The following is an 8146-nucleotide window of genomic DNA, read 5'->3' as shown; positions in this document are numbered from 1 at the left end:
CATCAGAGTATTAAATGAGCCCAACAGGAGAACCGTGTCCTTAATATTGGTGTTATGTGCTCTGTCATGCAGGATACGTGAAGCTTCCCAAAACAGTGGTTGGTCTAAGGTGATGATTGGTGTGACTTTATATTTTCTCGCAAGATTATTCAGGTACACTAAAGTGGAATAGATGCATGACATATCAGATGGAGGGAGGTCAATAATCGGTAAGCAGAGAACAGTGGATTTCCCTGGATGATGAAGAGATGGATCTGCGTGAATGGCCTGCATCATTCCTGATCAGTTTGGAGTGCGTGACGGAAAGTGCCAGGAAAGTTTCCACAAAATGTCCAGGGAGCTTTCGTTCGGTGATGGTGCTGTTACCAGTTCACAGTTGACCTTTTCAAGAATAGCCCTGGCTTCAGTGTATGCATGAATGGGAACACTGGCAAGGGACTTCACATCAGCATCAGAGACAGGCTTCCGAAGAATGGTTAGACTGGTAGTAGTGGATGGAGTAATGGCCGCCAACATTCCCATACTATGGAATGTGCCTAAACCACTCAGCGTTTGGAGATTATGGTCTACATTATCCGCTGCAAAGAGGAGAGTCTGGTCTGCTGACATTTCGGTCACACGATTACCAAATGTACTTGCAGCACAGCGTTCAAACCGCTGCACTTCCGCGTATGAAGAGCAAAATCCCAGGTGATGTAGCGTGTCAATCAGGTGTTTCGATCGATAGTGGTGGTGCAGCTGCACAGCAACACCTAACTGCAGAGGAGCTAATATAGCTCTTGGTCTGGCTGCTTGCATCAAACACTGGCCAATCGATGCTATTTTGGTTTCATTGTCCTTTCCGGCAAAAAGTGTGGCACAGAATAGTTTAAGGCTAGGTGGAATGTACTGAAGGGATTCCTGAATGGTCAATTCGCTGGGTGAAGGATATGTATCACTTCCAGATTGTAGTTTGGATTTTATGTCGCTTTTGATCAGTCGAGCTGCGGTTTCTATGATTCTATGTTTTTCCTTTTCTTCATCATACTTTCGTGGCAAATCACGATATGCCCGTAGAATGTGATTGGCAGTTTCTCGAAGTGTAATGAAGTCGTTTTTTCCACTGTCACTAGAAATTATAATTTTGTCACCGAAGTACTCCATTAGTTGACGCTTCATGTGCCGTCTGTCATATGCAATGTGATCAGTCCCTTCAAGAAATGTGCCCATATTTGTTACAAGTTCTCCAACAGTTAGTTGCTTATCATCGTGCTCTTCCAAATAACTATAGATGCGCTGAAATGCACGGATTCTCTTATGATTAGTAGTTCGGCCAGCCCGGAACTTTTTTGACGCTGACTGATTATCGGTGCAGTATTGTTGAGGAATTGCTTTACCTGTTCGAAAGTTGATACTACATGATCTGTGATGGACACAATCTGCTGCATGAAGATCGGATGAGAAGTACTCAATTCGACCTCGGACAGTTTGTGACCAGTTATCGTTTCGTTCATTGCAACACTTTAAAATGCTGTGTGGCAATGCTTGTGTTTTCACTCGCACATTTTCTGATTTCAACACGTGACGGTCATCAAATAAGACAGGCGTTCCGCAAAGCAGGCAACCACTGTTGCTGTTGAAGGACCCATCCGACGAGCGAGTAACTCGTTTTTGAATCGGCGATGACGTTTTTCTTTTTAGGGCAATCGCAATATCTTTCTTATCAACGTAACGTTTGCGACAAGAGACATGAACCACCATACCTGCAGCGGCGAGAATGTTACTACCGCGAGCCTTACTGGCAATGTTCACTCCTTCAGCTCCCTTTTCTTGAAGTGTGATGAGGTTATCGTCAGGATCTTTTACACAACGATTTTTAAGGTTGCCAGAGCCTAAGAAAGGTAAAAGTGTAGATTTTCCCAATTTTTTCAAGGTTTCTTCTTCTTCTTTTTCTACAGGTTGGGCACAGGGGGCACAAACGATACGTCGTTGGCAAGGGGGTTCCATAAGCATTCCAATGCGGTATGCTCCATGTCTGTGACAATTAGGGAGGATGCTAGATCTAAGAAACATAAGTTAGACCACTGTAAAAAATATACAGAGTGACCCTCCTTGGTCCGCGGTTCCGAATTTTTATCTCCCTTACTGTTGAACCTACGTCCTTCATTTTTTAATGTTATTGTTACCAATATCTGGTCTACGCGTGGGAATTTTTCTGAAGGCGTATGAGGACGTACAGTGTTGCAAGGGTCCAAGAAATATCAATTTAAAAGAGAAAAAAAACAAAAAATCAACTTTCTTCCTCTTCTTCTTCTAGGGGTTAGACATGATGGGTACAAAAGTCACTTCGTTGGAATTTGTTGTCTATGAGAGTTTCAACGAGGTATCATTCATGTCTCTGTGTCAATTAAGAGGACTACTAAAGCCGCCAACGTAAAGGTCTACGATTTTTTCGAAAAACCATGGTCCGCCATTTTGAAACCCGTTTTTGGAGGTGTTCCCGTGGTCCGATTTTGTCGGATTTTGGATATTTTCATCAGGTGGGGTACCTAAACAAAATACAGGTGTAAAACTAAAGGTTGCAATTTTGCCCAGGTTGAGGGTAAAATTGCTCTAGATTTCCTGGACTATATAGCAATATTATAATAATCATTTTCATTATTTGAAAATATCTAAGATAATCCTCTAGCCGATATCAACTTGAGACATGGAAGAATAGTGTAAAAGAATTACATTGCCTCTTGGCTTTACTAGCAGATATGATTCTTATAGCAAGACTATCCAAGGCTTCGAATTGATTATTTTAACCGTGCTGTTCTGTTCGGGTCTATTTGACCCGAAATGGATTTTGATTACTCATAAAATTTATGATAATTTTTGTAATGTGAATCAAGTTTGTGAGTTTGTTTCATTCAATCCAAATTATATTTTCTGAAAATCTCAAACTTTTATTATTTACGGTTTTCGAATTTTTTCTATATATTACTAATGTACTGTTCGGGTCAATATGACCCGAAGAAGTTTTTCTGTAGTGTGTAAGTGAATTTTCAACTATTGTTTATATTTCTCGCAGAACTTGTGTATCTACTTTCGTGATGTGTGGGAAAAGTGGATGGAAATTCTTCCTAAGCTATATTATCCTGATCCAAACGTTACTGTGGATGAAGAATTATTAGAATTTAGAGGGCGTTGCCCGTTCAAGCACTATATACTAAGTAAACCGGCAAAATACGGTATAAAAATCTGGACTGTATATGATAGCAAAACATCTTACGTACTCAAGCAACATGTATATATAGCGGATCTATGTAATGAATCTGGTGCATAGCGTGAGATGAACCAAGGTATGGTTGTTCTGAGTGATCTTGTTTCCTAACTAATTGGCCATAATGCAACTTATATAATTTTTTAATTTCGTTCACTTTAGGACAGCATCTTTTTGGAAAGAAAACAACTATGCTTGGGACAATAAGGAAAAACAAACCTGAACTTCCGAAAATTTTGTCAAGCAAAGAACTGCATTCATCGTTGTTTTATTTTGCAAACAATAAAATCGTTGTACATTATATCCCTAAGAAAATTACAAACGATGTGCTCATGAGTTTTCTTCACACAGAAGAAATCAGTAACTGAGTTGACAAGGAACCCAACATAATATTGAATTGTAAATCAACTAAAAGAGCTATAGACACTTTATATCAACTTGTGAACACATACACATGTAAGCGCAAAACCAACAGATGACCAATGATATTGTTCTATAATATGATCGATGTATCATCTTACAATGGATTTATTTTGTGAACTTGAAACAATCCAAGCTGACAAGTAGGAAATCTCATCAAAAGAAGATTGTATTTGGAAGAACTTAGAAAACCTCTCATTTTACCTGAGATACAATCTAGAAAATATATGCTGAAAACTGACGAGACTCTAAGGATTGTAACCAGAGCACAAAGAAATGGTGAATCTGAAGCTACAGTAATAAAACCCGAAGCAAATTCTTATCAAGTGTGCAAGGTGCAGATACTGTCTGTCACCTAACGACAACAAGATATTTGGTTTGCTTTATTTGCAAGAATCATATGAAATCCAATGCTGCTTGTTACTGTCCGCTCTGTAAATAAAGAGTGGTGTGATCGCCTCCAACGCTTACCAAATTGTTTCATGGAAGCTTGTCAATAGTACCGCTTACCAAATTTACCAACAAGTGTTATGCGTGTCTAATGTGTTATATTCTCTTAAATAATTACCAATCTTGTGAAGACTAAAACCAGTAAAACATGTGGGCTTTACGAATATGAACAGCTGCATATTAATAAAATTATGACTACCTTAAGCCATCTTGCTTTAGTTGAAAATAACTAATGTTCCAAGTTAAAATACAGTAAACCATTAGCAAATGTTCAATATTTGTGTTTAATTCAAAATTTCCTACATTTTGGTTTCAGCAAGAGTATATACACATCATGGTGATTATGAAATTTTCTGCTCGAAGGTAGGTCTTGACCCGAAAGTATCTGTGCAAGGTGAACCCACGACGGTTTGCTATTGCCTTCCATGGGATGATGGGACATCCTAAGGACGGGACCTACAATTCAAAGTGGGATCCGAACCACTTGTGTCCCCGCCGGGAATCGAAGCTGATACCCCTTGATTATAAGGCAGCGAGTGTAACCATTCATCCACCGGGGAAAGTATGTACACTCATGTCCAAAATTATTGTCGCATGTCTATAAATATGTTGTTGTAGGGATATAATTTGATAACGAATTCGCTCGCTATTTCTTAAAATGTTAGTATGTGTACAATTGGCAAATACATGTATGTGGCAAATTTCATGTCAAACGATCAATAAATAAAAACAATAAAACGAAAATAAAAATTTCTTGTCCATTTAGCAACATTTTGTTTTACTTCTAATTTTCGTATTTACAATTCTTTTCCTATGAAATTTACCACAAATATATATTTCTCGATTATACACTTAGTATCAGTATTAAAAGTACCCTGCAAAATCATTATCAAATTATATTACATGAAAACATATTATATTATATTACTTAGATGAAAACAGTTATAGATATGCGACAATCATTTTGGGCATGAGTGTACATGTAATGCATTGTAAAATATTTAAAGACAATTAAAATATTTTCCTAGCACTAGACTATTAAATAAACTAGTCATTGTTTGAAAACCTGGTCATTTTCCAATACAATTTAATTATGGGTCATATTGACCCGAACAGTATATGTGTATAGTAAATGGGAAGAGAGCAGCAGGGTTAACAAAAGAAACACTGACCAAAGCTTAAACCCCATGTATTTTTAATTATAATATGTAATTGTTTCGGATATCTAACATATCCTTCTTCAGACACTATCGAACATAAATGAAAATACAGAGATATATATAGTCATTCTTATGACATAATTTAAATTTTTAACAGACATATATCTAGGTATATAGTCATTGTTATAAATATTCTAGTTATAAATAGTTATAAATATTAAAAAAAAATATTCTAGTTGCTGCGGCCTTCAACCAATCCTGTAAGTCTCCTTGTTCACTTTCCAACTACTCATGTTTCGCTATTTTTGGTTCTTATAATAGGTTCAAGGCTGAGGCCAGTATTGGCAGAAATAGTTATGAACAAATGGGAGAAAAAGGTGAAAGAAGAAGGGAGTAAGAACTTGATTATGTTTTGTAGGTATGTGGGTGACTGTCTAGGCTTGTAGAAAGGGACCAGGAGACAATTAGAGAACTTTAAGGATAGTGTGGAAGATAAAGAAAAAGGCATAAGCTTGGACATGGAGTTGGAATAAAAGGGAAGAATAAACTTTGCGGAAACGTACTAGTGAAAGTGAACTACGGAAATGTCCCCCAGAAAACAAATAAATCCATACAATTGCATAAACCAATAAAAAAATGAATGTTTGTGCAAAATGTTGGTAATGTTCTTTTAAGCAGTTTAATAAAAAATCAGTGTAGCATAATAACAAAAGCTGCTTTTCTTATGTAAAAGAAAAAGAAAGCTTGGTAAGGTGTCTGTACTGGGTGCCGAATTCTCCTTCACCCCGGGCGCCGAAATCACTAGTTACGGTTCTGGTGGACGTTTTTTTTTAAAGTCTGTTGACATGTAACAAGTTCGAACGGAGTGCCCACCAAACGGATTAGGTCATTCATGGTATATGGCATGCTTTAAGAATGAGAAGGCAAATAACTTTAAATTTCGGCACAATCAAGCCCTCAAATGAGATATGAACTTCCTTTTCTGAACATTTGTAATCTCTAGGTTGAAATTGGTAAAGGTAATTTTAATTTTTCATTATTGAATAAAGACAGGAAGATTGTGCTGATATATTTACTGGTACAGTCAACTGCTTTCGAGATTCATTAAAAGTACGATTAATTTCATGTGTTTAGGTACACTCAGCACCAAAAAAATTGCGACAGCTAATGCCGTGCAGCCACCCAATATACACCTTCTTATCCCATAATCGTGTCTGGTAAACAGACCCCCCTCTCTCTCCTCTGTTCTTCTCTCTCACACTAAAATTAGCTAACAACATAAACGCAATTCTAATTTCAAACTACACATGTATTAGTATCGATATAATGAAATAACAAAACCGAGACGAAACAAGATTCATAAGTTGATTTAGAAAGAAACTGAAACACACAATGAAAAATTGAAACCAATGGATGTCTATTACGCAGAGATTCAGAAATGAGGCAGAGAGAGAGAGAGAGAGAGAGAGAGAGAGAAAGAAAGAGAGAGGGAGAGAAGGTGAGAGGAGAAAAAAGAAAAGGGAGAACAGATAAAAATGTGAAATTTTAAACTTAGTAAGAAAAGAACTTAACGTTATAAAGTTCCGTTACCAGAAATCCAACAGTAATATAGAAATAATGTTTGTTTTTAAATATTTTTTTCAGGACTGTTCCAATATAGAGATGCTTAAAACATTCGTTAAGTCTTTTTCATAAAAGATAACATACTCAATTTCCAGTAGAACTGTAGATCTTACAGACACGTCTAAGATAATGTCAAAAGTTTAATACACATACTTTGTTTCCACGTGGTTCGGTTGTAAATTCGGTAGTGTTCATTGGACGTACTCATGCAAACTACATTCTAATAAACCCAGTAGGTAGAGTAGGTCATATCTTCCATTCCAGACTACTAATGCAAAGTGAATAAAAAAGGAAAAAGCGAAACGGAAGAAAGAATGAAAGATAAAATTGAATGAGTGCTATTTTACTGGTAAACTTTTATCAGAAATATCCTATACTAAAAATCCAAACCGTATCATAATGAAAAGTTACAAATGTTCAAATAGAAAATAGGATGTTCCTTATAGATGTAGCAGACCTTGCATGTTTCAAATTTCAACGTGAATAAATCAAATTGAATTATAGGATAAAAACAGATTTGTGTCGAACTAGTATAAATAAAATTTTGTTTTCAAATAACCAAATGGGTTGCCATTTTGAGTCTTTTCCGAAGATTTATCTGTTCCGAACATCCAGCATTACTTTCATCTCTTGCGAATATAACGTTGTAATTTGCACAGATAGAATGAAAACGATAGAGCTCAAACGGATCATAGTGTAAGTCGGATGATGTTGGTTAGCTTATGGACCATGACGATTCAAACCCGTAGTGACCCGGTAATTCGACTGAGACTCGGTAACCCAGATGATCAAAAAGATATTTTGCTTATTCCACTGCGTTTAAACAGTATTTCTTTCAGAACTGACTAGGACTGGAGATGTTATGCCCAGAGCACGAAAAACTCGACGCTGAAGTTGCCAGTTAATTACATTTTCCAGGCCAGGTCTATCGGTCTCTTACTCCGTCTTAACATTGGAACATGGTCACGCACATACCTGCGTACGTTTGGGAGAGTGGGAGAAGAGAAAGATGCAACGACAGGACAGGAAAACGTTAAGAAAGAGAGAGGGAGTGAGGGAGGGAAGGAGGCGAATATAAATATGAAATATACTTATCATTACAGTATACGTTGAAGAACGTACACACTGTTTATTCGAATTCTCGCCAGTGATGCTTTGTCAGTTACCCAACAGAAGATAAAACTCTGTTTGCAGCCATTATTTTATGCGAAAAAATTATACTACCTGGCGGGAAATCGAACCCAGATTT

The sequence above is a fragment of the Thermobia domestica genome, chromosome 16, assembly GCF_964235325.1.
Source record: "Thermobia domestica chromosome 16, izTheDome1.hap1.1, whole genome shotgun sequence".
In the NCBI taxonomy this organism is placed as follows: Eukaryota; Metazoa; Arthropoda; class Insecta; order Zygentoma; family Lepismatidae; genus Thermobia; species Thermobia domestica.
Note: the sequence above shows the minus strand (reverse complement) of the source record.